Below are 17,267 nucleotides of genomic sequence, written 5' to 3'. Positions count from 1 at the left end.
CAGCTGAGTGAATGAATCAAAGAGGGCTCACACACCGACATTTATGTGTTGGGCTTTCAGTAAATCCATTCCTATTGCCTGATTAATGATTTTCTGAGTAGCATTCAGGGTCAGCCCATTATTGTGTCTCTCTCTCTGGGCCTCACAGCCATGTGGGTAACAGAATGACTCACCAGAAGTCATAGCCATTGTGTTAGATAGGCTAGGTGAGGTGAGGCTGCAGTAACAAATACCCTGAAAACCTCAGTGGCTGAATACAACAAAAGGTTTTTACTCACACAAACTCCATTGCAGGCTGGTCCACTCTCTAGGGCACCTCTTCTCCATGAGGCATTTCCACTATCTAGACTGTTTTGATATTATCATGCTGCCATCATAATACGTGGCTCCCTGGTCTCCTAGCAGGCAAAGAGAGAGCTGGCAGTTCACACACCAGCTTCTAAATGCTTTGGCCCAGAAGCAAGAAACTCTTTTTCTTTCTTTCTTTCTTTTTTTTTTTTTTTAAAGAAAGGATAATAAATGGATATTTACTGAACATTTAAAATATATGATACATTATGTTGCGTGTTTTTGGAACATCGTGGTCATTTAACACACAGCACCCACCAGCTTATACTTGACTATGACAGAAGGGATGTTACCTCGTTAGATCTTAACATCACTTTTAGGTTATTTACAGATAAGCTAAAATGCATATTAAAAACCGGTAATTTTTCTGGATATAAAATTATAAACCTAATTCTAATTTATTAGCTATTTACCATTCTATTCTTATAACTGGACATGGGAAAAGGGTGAACATCTTTGCCAGGTTAAAAGGGATTATAAAATGAACAAACACTCTTTCTGATCACAGCCCATTAGCCAGAGCTGCCCACAAGACTCTGCCTAATTGCAAGGGGGCTTGCAATATGGAGGAGTGAATGACTATTTGGTGAGGAAAATGTCTCTACAACAGTCTACCCTTGAACACACATAAACCAACTCACACCTGTCCAAGGGAGATTATCTGAAGTCCCACCTAGTCATTGCATCCAGCTCTAAGTCCTGGATCTGCAGGGGATGTGCTATATGTAGCATCTCTACTGGGTCAGGATAAAGCTCATGATGGTCCAGACCTGTGAACTAAAATGACAAATTTTCTGCCCCCTCCCCCCACACCCAACATACAATGGTGGTACAGGGATGGATCAACCACAAAGCACGCTCCCTTTTGGAAAAAAGAAGATTGTAAGACATAACACAGTATCTGGTCAATAACAGGGTTCAACCTCCTGCACTGTTGGTGGGAATGTAAATTGCTATGACCACTATGGAGAACAGTATGGAGGTTCCTTAAAAAACTAAAAATAGAACTATCATATGACCCAGCAATCCCACTACTGGGCATATACCCTGAGAAAACCATAATTCAAAAAGAGACACGTACAACAATGTTCACTGCAGCACTATTTACAATAGCCAGGACATGGAACCAACCTAAATGCCCATTGACAGATGAATGGATAAAGAAGATGTGGCACATATATATAATGGAATATTACTCAGCCATAAAAAGAAACAAAGTTGAGTTATTTGTAGTGAGGTGGATGGACCTAGAGTCTGTCATACAGAGTGAAGCAAGTCAGAAAGAGAAAAACAAATACCGTATGCTAACACATATATATGGAATCTAAAAAAAAAAAAGGTACTGATGAACCTAGTTGCAGGGAAGGAATAAAGAGGTAAGCATAGAGAATGGACTTGAGGACATGGTGTGGGAGGGTGAAGCTGGGGCGAAGTGAGAGTAGTATCAACATATATACACACTACTGAATGTAAAATAGTTGGCTGGTGGGAAGCAGCACAGGGAGATGGGCTGGGTGCTTTGCGATGACCTAGAGGGGTGGGATAGGGAGGATGGGAGGGAAGCTCAAGCGGGAGGGGATATGCAGACATGTGTACGCATATGGCTGATTTACTTTGTTGTGCAACAGAAACTAACACAGTATTGTGAAGCAATTATACTCCAATAAAGATCTATTAAAAAAAAATAACAGGGTTCAAGATTCTTCATAGCGTTTGGCTCCACCTGTTGAAGTCTCTTCCTTTTTCATTATTTTCCTTGGTCAAATATGAAGTGGGTGTTAGGGAACACGTCCTGTTAGAGAGATGAATGGCTTTCTCAGCCCATTTCCTGCTTGCAAAATATTAAATCTCAAATAGATTCTTTCAAACCAATAGCAGTTTTCTCATCTATCTGCTTCCAGTCAATTCTATGAGCCAGCAACCACGCCCATCGTTCTTTTAGAGGAATGATCCAATCTTTATTTCCTTGCTTTCTTACCTCCGTGGCCCTCCATGTCGCAACTTCATGGTGCTTTTCTGCTTTGGTGGGAAAGCTACTCCTTTCACAGGCTTTTACCCCGAGTCTTTTTATCCAACGGAAAGGTTTCATTGAGCGCCATGCCATTAGTCTGATTTTTTTCCCTCAGTTGCTTTGAATCTTTGTTGCTTGAATGTTTCCTCAGTACTATTAGGAATCAGGAAGTGGTCCCTTGACCAACTTCATCAGGCCTCAAATTTTTGGAATGTATTTCCTTTCTTTTCTGCTTGTAAAACAGTCAGTTCTTTCTTGAGCTCATCTCTTTCTTCTTACACTTTGCCACACAGAGTCAACAGCAGCCTCTTCCCCGGGAGTGGTAGGCTTACTACCCTGTGATCGCCTACATTTTGGTCTCCTACGTTCTTGCAGCCAATAGACTGCATAACAAGGAGGAGCATTTCCCCCAAATCTGACATTTGTTTCCTCACTGTCCACCGCTTAACCATTGAGGCAGTGCCACAGATTTCCATTTTGAGTTCTTTTGTTATGGCCGCACTCAGACTAGGTGATCTCCCAGATCCCTTCACACCGTAACGTTCCAAGATTCCAAGACGATGCACCTTGGTCTCTCCTACAGTAAAATCCTGTTGCTGGAACATTATTGAAAAACACTAGTGAACACTATTGAAAGCACATGCATTACGCCTATAAAGAAATCAGTATACAGAGTAAGTACTGATGTGTATTTTCCTCCTACGCTTGCCTTAAAAAGACAGAGCAGGAGAATAAAGAGGCAGTAGTGTGATCTCGAGTTGTAAGTCTTGTGTATTTTTGGTGTAATGGTATCGTGTCAATACAGTAAAGGAAGAACAAGAGACAGAGAGCAATGGAAAAAGCAGTCCAGCATGACAAGGGAGGGAGGAACAGAGCATTAAAGAGTGTAATTGAGATGAATCTTCCTGTAGTCAAAGAGGGTGTGGTGGGCAGAGGCTGAAGGGACTCCACCTTTTTGAGTCTCTGGCAGCTGCTCAGGCAAGGAGTTTATGGCCAATTTCAGGAAATGACTCAAGAAAGAAGCAGGGTTAGCAATGAAAGCTCAGGGTTTTAGAGAGCACTGGTGATGCCATGCTTCAACGACTTTCTTTAGGGGTATTTGAGATTCTGTTAATCCTGGGCTTTGTAAGAGCCATAGGCAAGTTAAGGGTTGGGACTCTGGTCATGGTGGAAGCTGGTGATGCAGTGAGAACAGCAGGGCCCAGGGGCTGTTTGACTCTGGGCAAGTTACTTAACCCTTCTGAGTGTTGCTTTCTTTCTTCCTTCGTAAAATGAGGATAATAAAAATACTTAGGTTGTGGTGAGAAATAAACAAGATAATGTACATAAATAGCATAAAGTTAGTACTCACCAGTTGCCAGTGCTGGTGCTAATGATGACGCTAATGATAATGATGCCTCGTAGGAGGTAATGGAGGTTCTCAGCCTTGTCTGTATATCATATGCACTCGGGAGCTTTTAACAACCCACTGCCTAGGAGGCATCTCATCCATTAAATAGGAATTGCTGGGGGCAGAATCCAGATATTAGCCCTCTAATACCTCCCCACTGGATTCCAATGTGCAGTCAACATAGAGAGCTACTAGTTAAGGGTAACACCTCTGGAAAGCAGGGATAACTTATTAGGATCAAATGCCTCTAAAAGTATTGTACATTAATTAGGCAAAATTTTAAGAGAGAGCATTTCAATGTGATGAGGATTGATCCACAGGAGTCATGGGTGTGGACCTACCCATTCATACAATCGTTTAACGAACGTTTACTCATACCCTTTATTTATTTCCATCTGGCAAGTCCCGGGGGATTCATAGATGAACAAGAGAGGGAAACCATTATTGGGAGTTAATAATCAAGTGTAAGAGCTAAGCAAACAAATCAACCCCAAACTTGAACAGTGGTGGCTTCAATGATAGGCGAGTCACAAAGGGATCTCAACTATTTTTATCATGGCTAATTTCCTTTAAAAAGAAGTACTGAAATCAGTACATCAAAGTTTTGTTCAATTTGGGTGGTGAGTATGTTGGTAGTTGTCATGTTATTTTTTCTGCACTTTTCTCTGTTTGAAATATTTAAGGAAGAAAATGCTACATTGTGCTAAGTGCTATGATAGGGGTGAGATTGGGATGCAGTGGGAACAAAGAGGAGGGCCACCCATCAGCTAGCTCAGAGTGGGCACGGGGAGGGAAGGCAGAAGGTCATGGAAGGCTTTCAGGAAACCACTGACACTTCTGACATGGGAAGGTGTCACAAGAGGATTTGCATTTTAGAAAGATGAATGGGGGAGAGAGCAGACACATGCAAGCAGGGATATCATTAGAAGACCATTTGCTCCTGATGTGAACTTCGTAAGGCCTAGACTAAGGCACTTCCAGTGGGTCTGGGAAGGAGGATCAGAGACCTGAGACATTCTGCAACAGATTGATAAAACTCAGCTACCAATTGAACGCACAAGGTAAGGAAGAGGAAAGCAGGAATGCCTCATGAGTTCCTGGAGTGGGCTTTTGGGTAGACACAGTTCTCAACACCATTAACTCAGCTACGGCTTTTAGAATGAGCAACAGATTAGAAAAGAAGGAGAGAAGATGCTGAGTTCTTTTGGAGGAACTGGTGCTCGTGCTACACACAAGTGTCCACAGCAATAGAATACATGGCTCAGGAGAGAGGTCCATCCAGAGTATAGATATGGGGCCATCAGTGTACAGTTCATCTCTTGAGGTGAGGGAGTAGATTCAGACAACAGAGTGACCAATACAGAGCCCTTGAACACACCTGCTTTATAATCATGAGGACTGGGGTGAGAAGAAAATCCTTCCAGACGGGGTTGAGAGGAAGCAAAACAGACTAACAGAAGGTAAAATCAGAAAAGAGTTCTGACCCAGCCCAAGTGAAGGTGTCAATATCAAGGAGAAAATAAAAGGTTAAAGAACAGCAACAACATGGAGAAGTCAATAGGATGCCCATGAAATTATCACTCAATATAGCAATTCATTTGCAGGCCAATGGTGATTACAAAAGCTATTTCAGGACATGAGATTGTAGAAGATAAACTTGTAGCATGGAAGGTACTCATTAAACATTTGTTGGATTGAAATGCACTGGGTTCCTGCCATCATGGGACAGGCCCTGAGCCTTGAGGCAGGGGTAGGAGATGCTGGAGAAGGAATGAAGTCTTTTATTGGGCTTCTCAGTTTGGCTTAGGACCAGGGGTTCTGCTGATGAATCTAGAGAGGAGCCGCCCTTTTGCCAGCCTGAGTTGAGTTTGCTTTTGCCAACATTCTACAGCTCTGATCCATTATCAGTTAAGTGTCACCCCTTTGCCATATATAGAAACAGTAAGGGCAAAGAAAACGCACCTTGGGGGCCAATGACTCAGGATGTTTGGCAATGGGATAAATGAGCACTTCACCTTTCCTGCTGATAGATGGAGAGCCCTCAAGGCAAAGACTGCTCTCTGGTTCTCCTCATTGGCTTTCTCCTCCTACTAGACTTTTGTATAGCTCCAAGCATGCCACTGGTACCCACAACAAACCATTAATTAAAGCTAGCTTCTGGGCCAGGTTTGAAAAGACCAAAGTTGCCACATGGAGCTGGGTGTGTGTGTATGAGAGAGCTTCCCAAGGGAAGAAACCCTGTCAGCTCTCGGTTGCATCTCCAGAGTACAGTGCCTTGTTCCTGCCACCAATAGACATTCAGAAACTATCTATTGGCTGACAGTTGGGAGGAACTGGGGTGGAATCTTCTGGCACTGTGAATTTCCTCAGTACTTTCTTCTGATTTGGGCCATATGAATTGTATCATCTAGGTTCAACCAGACACAGAATCAATACATTTATATATTGAGATTTATTACAAGGAACCGGCTTATACTATTGTGGGAGCTGGCGGAGCAAGTCGAAAATTTGTAGGGCAGGCAATCAGGAAGAGAAGGTCACAGCAGAGTGGGGCTGTGTAGGCATGGCTGAAGCTGTTGTCCACAGGTGGAATTCTTCTCCAGCTCTCTGTCTCTCTCCCTCTCTCTCTCTGGGGAGTCTTGGCCCTGCTTTTAAGGGCTTCCAACTGATTAAGTCAGGCCCACCCAGATTGTCCCTTACTTAAAGCCAACCGGTTAGTGACTTTAATGACATCTGCAAACCCCCTTCACAGTACATCTAGATTAGCATCTGATGGAATAACTGGGTACTTTAGCTTAGCCAAGCCGACATCAAAAAAGCCATCACATGGGTTTAAGAATGTGTTGGAGATGCTGTGGATGAGTAAAGAAAATAGGTGGTTGGGGTGTGTGTGTGTGTGTGTGTGTGTGTGTGTGTGTGTGTGTGTGTGTGTGTGTGTAGATGGAGCTGGGGGGCGGGCGGGGGGCGGGAAGGTGGGTACCAGAAATGGTGGGACTTCCTTGCTCTCCTTTCTAAATCTGGGGTCTTAGGAAAGTCTGTTTGGGGTGCACTGGTGACTAACATATAGCCCAGGGAAGCTATGACCTCAGCTTCCATCACCTTGACACACTGGGGAAGAGACCAGTCCAGTGTATTAGGTAGGCGGCGGGCCACCAGATCCACGCCCACCTTGCTTTCTTCCTGGCCAAAGGCACGCAGCTGCTCTGTGTTTTCCCCCCACGGCTCCCCGCGCCGGGTGAATCTCTCCATAGCGCAGCCAGAGGGCGCGCGAGCAGAGGAAAACGCCGCGGGGCTCCAGGAGGAGCCAAGAAGCCGGTGCTGCGACGCCGGCGAATGTGGGGCGGTGACCCGGAGCCCCTGGCACTCACACCTCTCCTTCCCCAGGACCCCTATCAAGGCTGCCACCCTTTCTGTGCATGTTTCAGCGAGGGGCAGACGGGACTCCTGGGAGCGAAGAGCTAATAGATTCGCTTTCCTTTGTAAGGGATGGGAAGGGGCGCTTGCTGGGGAGCGAGGCGGCGGCCCCAGGACAACTGAGGAGAGACCGGAGATGTCTCCTGCCTCATTTGTCAAACTGTCGGCCCCTACCTCCTTCTCCTGAAACCCGAGGGCAGAGTGTCTCAGTGTTCGGGGCGTCGGAAGGCCCCCTGTCCCGAGAGGAAGGCACCTGGCTTCCGCTCCCCTCCCATGGGTGCGCAAGGACGCCTGGGCGCAGGCCAGGTGGCCACGCGCAGCGCGCAGCCCGGCTGCTGCAAAGTTGCAGCCTGGTCTGCATCTCTCTCCTACGTAACTGCCCCTCTCACCAGAAGTGCTACCCCCTTAAAAGTCAGGGGCCCAAGGCAAAGAGGCAGTTCTTTTCTGTAGTTTTGGGGGTTTTGTCTTTAGTCTTAGGATTAAAAAGGATGTCTACCGCAGCTAATGTCACCCATCTCTCCTTTCTCTTTCCTCCTTAAAAACGCAGTCTTAATGAAATGCTTTTAAAAGCAATATAGATTTTGAGGGAAAGAAAAATCACTAGAGGACTTCAACCAAGTTTTTAATGCAACGGCATTATTAAAAATAATAACGGGCCTGGGATTTTGCAATTCTCAAGGGTGGATGGTGAGAAAGGACAAATAGAGTAGATCAGACAGTTGGAAATTATAAAGAGTGGCTGCTCTGCTCATAATTTGCACTCAAAGCACTCATAATTCGCACAATAGGGACATTTAAACACTCAGCGAGCCTGAGCAATAAACACATTTCTCACTCAATCATAACCGAGGTCAGGGAGGGAAGCCGCGGTCTTCTTTTCTTGTCTGATGTAGGAACCTCGTGGCCTCAGCTTATGTGTGGTTTTGGAAAACTCTGACAGGAATGAGTGTCTGGGAGACTTCTCAGTTGTCAAGAAGCTTCTTATGTTTCCTAAAGAAACTCAACCTAGATTCATTAAGCCATGTCGCAGAGCAAAGAGAATTAAATATTTTTTTAGGACTGCAGCTAATCCTGAAACTTAAATATAGGGGTAAGAATCCTATATATGAAAGGTCTGTGAAATTTTTACAGGAAATGTGCAAAGATGTTGTGTTTAAATATCCTCAGATGAGAAAAAAAAAATTGGGATTCCACCCCCCCGCAAAACCCAAATGATTTTCAGCCATCTATTCCCAGACCTCTCCTCACAGACTTCAATTAAAAAAAAATAACATCTTTTTGAGTCATTTAGGAAAATATTTATATATCAGTGAAATCAAGGAGATTCTTTGAAAGATGTTGCTAATATATATTTGAGTAAGGCCAAACCTTGTATTTATGCTTTTTTTTTCGTTGAAATTGTAGGCTCACATTAAGGATTTTCCCTCCCTTTAAAAACATCAGCACAGTGCCATAACTTCCTTTATTTGCAATCAGTATATCCCATGGTTAACAAAGAACTTTTTAAAGAAAAAAAAATGTGCCCTAATGAAATTCAGTACTTCTTTATAAAAAGAAAAAAGGATCTTTTATATGCACTTTTATATGCACTAAATATATAAGCATAGTGTGTACCTGGTAAAGTTGATTTCTGCTGACAGGGTAACTCAGGTAAATCAACACAAGAGTCCACAGCACATTATAGGGTACACTTTATTGGGTTTTACCTTCAGGTAAAACTTCTATTAAGAATGTACAAGTGCCTGCATACCTAGCCTGCCTTGTTTTCCACAGTGCTGTATACATAATCTCTTAAAAAAAATTTTTTTTAATCAAAGCTTGCTCTATTGAATACATGTAATTGGAATCCAGTGGTTAAAAAATATAAAAATTTACTGCTGTAGAAAAGTTTTGATTAGTACTTTCCATTAGCAAATGTTGTTGAGTAAACCCTCTAACAGTCTATTTGCATTCAGACACGAATTGACTTAGCAAAACAGGTGATGCTTTCAACTGTACAAATATATTATTTCCCATAAATATTCCTAATGAAAGAGGTGGTCTGTTTCAGAGGAAGTAACTGCAAGGAAGACTTTTAAATAATAATAAAAAAAATTGTTCCCAACCCTGATAAGTATGGGCATGAAGTCTTGAAGGGTGAGTTATTAGGTGTGGAAAGGCAGAGTCTAGAAACCTCTCCCACGTACATTTTAAAGTAAGCTGCCCTAAAGCGTGGCAGAAAGCATCTGGGAAGCACTGCCATTCTCTTATGTCAGAATCTCGCCCTTTCTTCCCCCATCCCCCCCCCCAAAAAAAAAAAATGAACTCAAATACAAAGAAAGGGTGTTTTATAATGAAACGTTTGGGGAAGATGAGAGTTTATGCTGGAATTCCTTGACTTGATGCTAAAATTTTTTAAATAAATAAAAGAAACAAAAGAAAGAAAATATTCATACTTTTAAACAAAATTAAAATGTAAACTAGGTTCATTATCAGAATTTTTGGATTAATCTTCCTTTGATATTTAAATAGCAATTTGGACTTCATTTGTTAACAACAAAAATAGAAATGAAATAAGACTCAGGTTTGAAGGGGCATTTTTGGTGCCCCTGTCCCATTTATGATTCCCCAATTCAAGAAGGACTGCATTTCTCTTCAGTTGCTTGTCTAAATCTGGAATCAAGATGGGAATAGTTATACCACTGGCTATTTTCTAAGTAGCAAGTCAGTGTTAGTGTTTCATAGATGACAGACCTCTGACTTCACACAATGAAACCTGCAAAAACCCCACGTGCCATGGCCAGAGGTCTGAATCTAGACTTTTCTGGTATCATTTCAGACTATTCTTAGAGTTGAGTGCATAAATATCTTCAATTTTTTTTTTCTTTTAGTATTGCTATGTTTTGGTAAATTCCTAGCTACTTAATGCTGTGTGTGTGTGTGTGTGTGTGTGTGTGTGTGTGTGTGTGTGTGTGCGTGTGAGATGGGAAGGGGGGCAAAGAAGACAGAGCAACAGGGGGGAAAGGAAGAAAAAGAACTGGGGAGGCAGAAAGCCTCTGCTTTGGGATAAGAATATTACATGTTCTTTTCTACTATCTTATTCACAGTGAATTTAAAGAAGGATATTATTTAACGAAGTGAATCCCTCCTTTCTTTTTCCAAATTGGTCACAGTTATAGAAGACTATTCTGTTTCATTATTGTTTAGATGTAATGTTTCTATGGCTTATACTGTGTGCATGATACACACACACACACAACTTTTCTTTCTCTTTGAATATCATCACTGTTGGCTGACAATGAAATTGTGAATAACATCTTATTCTTTGTTGCATCCCAACGTTCTTTATTTGCAAATTTGATACCTCTATATAATTAATGTAATTCAATGAGCAGCAAACAATACCAATTACAATGCTGTGCATGAAAAGAATGTTACACCATAAGAATACCTTGCAGGAAAGTGACATTTCTTATTAGAATTATTTGATTTGATTAGGATGAAAAGAAAATGTTAGTATAATCTAATCAAACAGTAAGCAGTCAAGAGAAGCAAAATATGTAAAAGAATCTCAATTTTCAGATGAAATGTATTTGATTACTATTCGTTTGACGTTCTACTACCAGTTTAAATTTTGTTAATTAAATCTCAAGTTATATAACCTGTTAATCTTGTAGGTTAATCAGCAGAAGAAATTTAGTTCAAAGCCTGACTAGAATGCAGTTGTATTATCAGTACTTTTCAGTATAAAAGGAACCTTTTTCACAGTGTTACTTCCAAGTGAATTCGACAGAATGACTATTGATAACTTCCATTTGTAAGAAATAGCCTTATTTGCATGTAAGGAATGAACTGTAAGTGCATTATAGTAAAGTAATATGAAATGTAATAATAATAATAATAACAACCCTTTTGTCGAGCACCTATGATGTCTTGCACTGCACAGAGTGGGCTTACATAAGAATTAAGAAGGATGCGGTTTGTCCCCTAGAAGACACAATCCAAGTGGCTCTTTTACGAAAGTTAAAGAATTACTTGTTGTTTAATAGGTCTTTCTTAATAAATAACTTTCCAAAGATAACTTCCATTCAGAAAAGTCCTAAAGACTTTTTACAAATTCTGAATTTATGGGATTTGAATTAATAAAGTGTTTCTATAACATTTCCAAAAACTGTTTAGGTTGAGAATTTTAAAACACCCTGGATATGTGGTCTATTCATTCTTTATTGCCAGCCTTATATCTTGAATATCTCTTTATCACCTCTAGATTTTTTTGCACTGTCTTCCCCTGTAAAAGTGTCTTTGAGGGCAAACACCTTCCTAGCCATCCCAGAATCTTCAGTGTTGAATGACAGAATGAGATAACACAGTTTAGAAATGTGTTAAGAATCCACATTTTAAGGAAAAATATTTTAATTGAAAATCTCATTATTTTTAGTACAAAGTAATAGATATCCTGAATTAAAATAAAGTCACACCATAAATAAAAGTGTAAAGAAGAAAATAAATATCCCTCATAATTCCACCCAAAACTCAGGCATAAGCACTGTTCCATTTTGACACATACACTATTTTGACATATGTTTGTCCAGATATTTTTCTGTGGATCTACATGCACCTTTAAAAAAACCAAAATATGCATTATACTATACAGTCTAATCTACTTTTTCACTTAATGTATCATGAGCGTCTTTTGCTATGGATAAATACAGAAGTCATCGCCATTTTAAAAAGCTTTCGAGCATTACACCATACAAATATATCAAAATTAATTCAACTGACTTTCCAAAGTTAGCCATTTATGTTGCTTTCAGGGTTTTTTTTTTTTGGTATGAAATGCAATTTTAAAACAGTGACTTTTAAAGATGAGATGTGCCTCATCTCTCCCCAGAAAGGACCAGTTTAGAAAACTCCATGCAAACAATCAAGAGGCCATTTGTGGCCACATCATTGTTCTGTTTTCCTAGATTGTTCCAAGGATCTTCTTCCGAAGGTGTATAGTTCTAAAGTAAATTCAATTTCTTTAATGTTTGGAGTGTCGAGAAAAGAAATCATGGAACACATGGGTTCTGCTTGCATTCCTCATGAGTCTTGGATTAAGACAATCTGCCTGTACAGAAAACATAGCACTAAGCAAACTTACACCAAATGATCAGAAAATGCTGACAGGGGCTTGCCTGGTGGCGCAGTGGTTGAGAATCTGCCTGCCAATGCAGGGGACATGGGTTCGAGCCCTGGTCTGGGAGGATCCCACACGCCGCAGAGCAACTAGGCCCGTGAGCCACAACTACTGAGCCTGCGCGTCTGGAGCCTGTGCTCCGCAACAAGAGAGGCCGCGACAGTGAGAGGCCCGCGCACCGCGATGAAGAGTGGCCCCCGCTTGCCACAACTAGAGAAAGCCCTCGCACAGAAACGAAGACCCAACACAGCCATAAACAAATAAATAAATAAAATTAAAAAAAAAAAAAAGAAAATGCTGACAATTTGAGATTTCAGCGAAACCTCAGATTACTATAAGAAAAAATCTATTTCTAAAATCAATTACCTTTTATGCAGGCAGCACTGACGAAGTTTAAGAGAAGTGAAGAAAAACCTATTCTTTACTTAGAAATGATACATGATGGATATAAGGGAGTTTTCAAAAGAATTAATGTTTTTGAGGATGTCCAAATCACACAATGATTGCTTAAAAAATCCAGAGAGCAAAAATAAAAATGAATGGCTAGAACATTTCACTAACTGCCTTTATTCTTTATCTCATCCTACAGGGCCTCGGAAGAATAACAGAACTGCTCTACCCTTTCTGCTCATTTCCTGTCACAGGAGATGTGATTTTTCAGTGGTGGTCTCCCTTATCATTCACCTATGGCTGCTAGATCAGAAGATTGACATTATCTAGAAATCTATGAAGTAAAAGGCGTCCAAGACCCAGTCCCTGGGGATGGTGTGCCAATAAGGGTACAAAAAATAAGGGAAGTGAGAATCTCTCATCAGAACTCTGTTCATTGTGTACAGAAGGTTCTAAAAAGAATAGGAGTGTTTCTGAGTGTCCCTGACTGAACATAAATTCTAGTGCTTCTATGGAATTTTCTTATTTCTTTGACATCCAGCGATAGGCTGGATTAAAACCCTTGGCCCTAAATGAGAATCCAGCCTTCTGTGGGGTGAGGAAGGAGGCTGAGCTCTCTCTGCCTCGCTGCTTTCTCTCTCCATCATCTCCACTGACATACTGCCTGGTATGTCAGGCCACATTTGGCTTGCCCTCATGAGCATTGTGACTGTAGCCCAGGGTTGTCTGAATAACATCTTTCTCTGTCATATTTTGATAGTTCCCTACTGTTTTTCTAACACAGATGAGGAAGGGTGAGCCTCTGAGGGGAAGTTACTCTTTCTTTCCTGAGATGCTCAGGGAGGACGAATATGGGCCATGGTAGGGTGAGGACCTGGCTGAAATCTTGGCGAGAGCCTGCGAGGGGATCCCACCTGGAAGCTGACAGAACACAAGGTCCTGGTCTAAGCTGTTCTGCAGGTGTAAGCAGTTGTCTCCCAGTTCCAGCTGATCTGGCTTTAGTGGATGAAATGGCGTCTTTCCCTTAGGAACCTCCATTCCTGAAATTTCACTGAAGAGATATGCTGCTTGTGATAACAGGGCGTCAGAGAAGACAGCTTTTTACACGAGTCCTTGGGTGACCTCCGACACAGGAGACATACCAAGAGCAGGCTCCTGGGAGGACAAGATCCCCTCCTTGTTTGTGGCGACCACTCGTGCCCCGCGGAGAGCATGGAGACTGGTGTGGGGGGCCCGGCCCCCTGGCCTGGGAGCGTATGGGGAAGAGCTGATGTGGGCGGCAGGGCTGCCGACGCGGTTATTTATTATTTCACTGAATTACTGCTGAGTGACAAGGGCTCCTCGCGTCCTAGCGGGCTGGCATCCGTGGAACATATTTTTAACATGAATCGCAAAAGAAATAACAGAAATATGAAATGGCTAATTAGAGAGCCATTTCACAAAGGTCCTGCCTGATGACAAGTTTCTTGGTCAGTGTTGCCATTTGCTAATTTCCAAGTGGAGTGAAATCAGAGTCCATGAATCCAGGACTGAAAGCTGGGGCTGGGGCTGGATGAGGGCAGGAAAAGAAGACAGAAGGCTGAGCTATTCAGTCTGTTTTCCCGCCTTCCTAATGTATTGGGTGAGTTCATTTCATTTTGGAAAGCTCTATGGGGCACCTCAGTGTTTGGTGGGAGGTGTGGACTTATAGTCACGTAGCAAGTGATTCTAACCTACTCTGCTATTTCTAAGACTAAACTAGTCCCCGCTTAATGTAAAACTCGATGCCCTTAGCTGATTTTTCTCCCTCTTTCATATTAACCATGCGTAAAAACTTGAGTGACTCTTTCCCTACAGTGCAGTGAAGTATTACAGTATTCGCTGGGAGATTTTAAAAGCCTTCAAAGCAGGTAATCATGCCTCTGGGGTCACATGAATGATGAATACCCAAGTCTTTATTAATCTGTGTGTGCATATACCTTTAGAATTTATAGCAAAGATGAAAAATGGTTGGAAAGTGTTTTCTCCATTATTTGACAGGCTAACACTTAAACAGCTCCTTTACTTGGAGGCTGGGCACAGGGAAGACAACACCCAGGTAGCTTCCACAAAAGATCTTTTACGCATTAGGAATATTATGAATTGCTGTACTGTTTGCCTTTGACCTACATAAAGGGAGAAGATCAGTCCCAGAAGTGGAATGGAAGTACACACGAAACAGCAGAGAACACAAAGGGACTTGGGTTTCTCTTTCATCTCGATATTTATGGGATAACAAGATGACAACCTACGTCATGTTAGGATTCTGTTTCCCTAAGCATCATGTACCTACCTTAGAAGCTCTGTATTTCAGTAAGTGCTTCACTGCACACACAAAAAAACTATCCCCAAACCTAGTGGCTTAAACCAACCATTTTATTTTGCTCACAGTTTTGTGGGTCGGGCATTCTGGAAAGCATTGGTTGGGCAGTTCACCTCTGATCTGCATGAAGTCAGCTGGGACTGCTCGGGCTGGATGATCTTTACCAAGACGGCATCTTCATTCACGTGGCTGGAACCCTGGGCTTCTCTCCTCCTCCTCCTCCTCCTTCTTCTTCTCTCTCTCTCTCTCTCTGTCTCTCAATCTCTCTCTTCTCTTCCTATGGCATCTCATACTCCAGGGCCTCTCTATGTGGATGTGCCTTGGCCTTTTCACAGCACAGTGGGCTCCTGGGGAGGCACACGTCTTACATGGGGGCTGGCTTTCAAGAGGTAAGAAGTGAAAGAAGCCAAGCCAGTGAAGGCCTATGCCTGGGGCAACCTCAGTGTTACTTCAATGCAATTCTACTGGTGAAAGCAGTCCCAGGGCTTATTCACGTTCAAGGAGTGTGGATACAGATTCCCCCTTTTAACGGGAGATGGCCAAGATCATGTTGCAGAGGGGTATGTGGGATGGGAGGTACTGTTGTCACTTTTAGAAACTATAATCTGTCGCAGTGAAAAATAAAAGTCTAAAGGCTATGCTTGAGAAAGTTTTGTTGTTGTTAAGACATAACCTATAAAGTCTTCATTTTCCATTCCGATATCCAGGGTTGAATTTCTGTCGTAAATCCTGCTGCTTTGGAATCCGTGCCCATTGGGAATCTCCATGCAGGTCACCCCTTCTCAAGCATCCCCTCCTCTGTGAAGCACACCAGGCGGATTGTCATGCCTCTTCCAGGGCTCCAGCGCTGGGCTCACCTCTGTTATATCACCTGTCAGCCTGTTCTCCTGCTACCTGCCCATCCTCATTGATGGTCTGTGAATTGAGGCAAGAGCTGTACTTTATTTATTTCTATGATTTTTAACTGAGTGTTTATTATTTTAATTTTAGCTCAGTTGAATTATGTTGATTGACTTAATAAATGAATAAATGTCACCCTGATTCCAGGAACTTGGCCTTGTAGGTTCACTAAAGAACCAGTAAAAGAAAAACCTGAGGACAAGGCCAGGAAGACGTCTTCCTCCTTGGAATCTGGGGTTAACCAAGTCCACACCTTCCTCAACTGCTAACACCACTGATGAGAGAAGTTGAAGAACTGCAAATAGCAGCTACCTAGCCTATTTATTTCTAGAATATAGGATTTAATTAGACACATTCTCTTCAACAGCTCTTACCAGTCAAAGGATTAGAGCTGCTCTGGGTGCCAAGCACAAGCTCTACAGAGGAAATGATCTGGAAGAAAAATAATTTTCTCCACCTCAAAAATAGGAGTAGGAAAAATATGAAAACAAATATTTTTGGTCTTAGGTTTAGTAATTTTTAAATTCCATACTCAGGTCTCCAGTGTCTATTTCTTCCCTTTAGATTGAATGTCATGTTTACTCAGAGGATTTTAATGTAATTTTGGGGATGTTTTAATCCATTTCTGCAGTTTATCACCTTTGAGGTTTGCCCAGTGTCTAGAATGAAGAGTGTATTTGCTAAATTGAGGAAAATGTAGACAAATGTTTGTGCTTGCTAGTTGGTAAACAGATTGGGATGCCCAGACCACAAGGCCAAGTTGTCAGTCTGCTCTAAGCAGTACCTTGCAGCCACGTCTGTGGGATCACGAGAGGGTCTAACCCACGTGGAGACTTAGGAAGTTCCTCCCAACTTCAACAACAATTCACGTGCTTATCTGGCAAAGATTGTTAGACTGAGGCAACTATTGGGTCAGAATCAGAAAATGGCTGATTTGGGAGAAAGTGACTCACTGAATCAAAGGGATGAAAGCACTATTAGTGTAGAATGCAAACCAGGGAGCCCAATTTGACGGTCTGAAGGAGCACATCTGTTTGGAGTGGGAGTAGAGAGCTCTGCTGGACTCCTGGAATGGCTCTCCCAACGCAGAGTTAATGCCCATCACCAGAGAAATGGCCGGGAGCTGTGCTGTGTGTTTCCATCTACATGTGCTTTTAAGGGGGCTTGCAAGTTACATGTTCTTCATATGACTGATGATCTCACTAATTGCCTGAGGAGGTCACATGAGAAAAATGAAGGCCTTAGGCTGGACATCACTGGACAAAATATTCTTGTATGTGGATATCAGAGTCCTTAGGTAAAATTTTTATTTTGG

At 42.1% G+C, this 17,267-nt stretch overlaps 1 protein-coding gene across 1 annotated transcript in view; it reads left to right on the top strand.

The window, feature by feature from the left end:
* Window positions 1–17,267, top strand: part of TRIL (TLR4 interactor with leucine rich repeats) — a 119,747-nt gene that overhangs the window by 87,379 nt on the left and 15,101 nt on the right. The window contains exon 1 of the transcript XR_014246321.1: window positions 15,990–17,249. The gene's annotated coding sequence lies outside the window, so the exon portion shown is untranslated. Of the gene's footprint in view, window positions 17,250–17,267 lie in introns of the transcript that reaches the window.

This window comes from Balaenoptera borealis, assembly GCF_965194805.1.
Source record: "Balaenoptera borealis genome assembly, chromosome: 7".
Lineage (NCBI taxonomy): Eukaryota > Metazoa > Chordata > Mammalia > Artiodactyla > Balaenopteridae > Balaenoptera > Balaenoptera borealis.
This window is presented reverse-complemented; position numbering and strand designations above follow the sequence as displayed.